The following is a 455-nucleotide window of genomic DNA, read 5'->3' as shown; positions in this document are numbered from 1 at the left end:
TAGGGCCCAACATAAAAGAGCAGAAGCAATACTGTAACTAATTCAATAAAGGCTTCAAAACTGGTCCCCATCCAAAAAAAAAAAAAGAAATGAAAAAAAGCTTTCCGGCAATGACAACCTCCCCATGAGAACATGCCTCTCCCGAAGGATCTCCTGTATCCCTCTCCAAAAGAGAACAGGAAACATAAGAAGAGCCTGTTGCAGAGCCCCAGTTCCTGTTTCATGGATGTGAAGTGCCCAGGATGCTATAACATCACCACCATCTTTAGCCATGCACAAACAGCAGTTTTGTGTGTTGGCTGCTCTGCTGTCCTCTGCCAGCCTACAGGAGGAAAAGCAAGGCTACAAAGGATACTCCTTCAGACAGAAGCAGCACTAAAAGTACTCTGTATCAAGAAGAATGCGGAACTATCCCAATAAACACGTTTTGGATACAAAAAAAAAAAAAAAAAAAA

General features: G+C 42.2%; 1 pseudogene; it reads left to right on the top strand.

Annotated features, from left to right (window-relative positions):
- Positions 1–71: 71 nt before the first annotated feature.
- Positions 72–417, top strand: LOC104980713 (annotated as a pseudogene).
- Positions 418–455: the final 38 nt, after the last annotated feature.

This window comes from Bison bison, unplaced genomic scaffold, assembly GCF_000754665.1.
Source record: "Bison bison bison isolate TAMUID 2011002044 unplaced genomic scaffold, Bison_UMD1.0 scf7180017864506, whole genome shotgun sequence".
Classification (NCBI taxonomy): domain Eukaryota; kingdom Metazoa; phylum Chordata; class Mammalia; order Artiodactyla; family Bovidae; genus Bison; species Bison bison.
The sequence above is the reverse complement of the archived record's forward strand: the minus strand, read 5'-3'. Positions and strand labels throughout refer to the sequence as shown.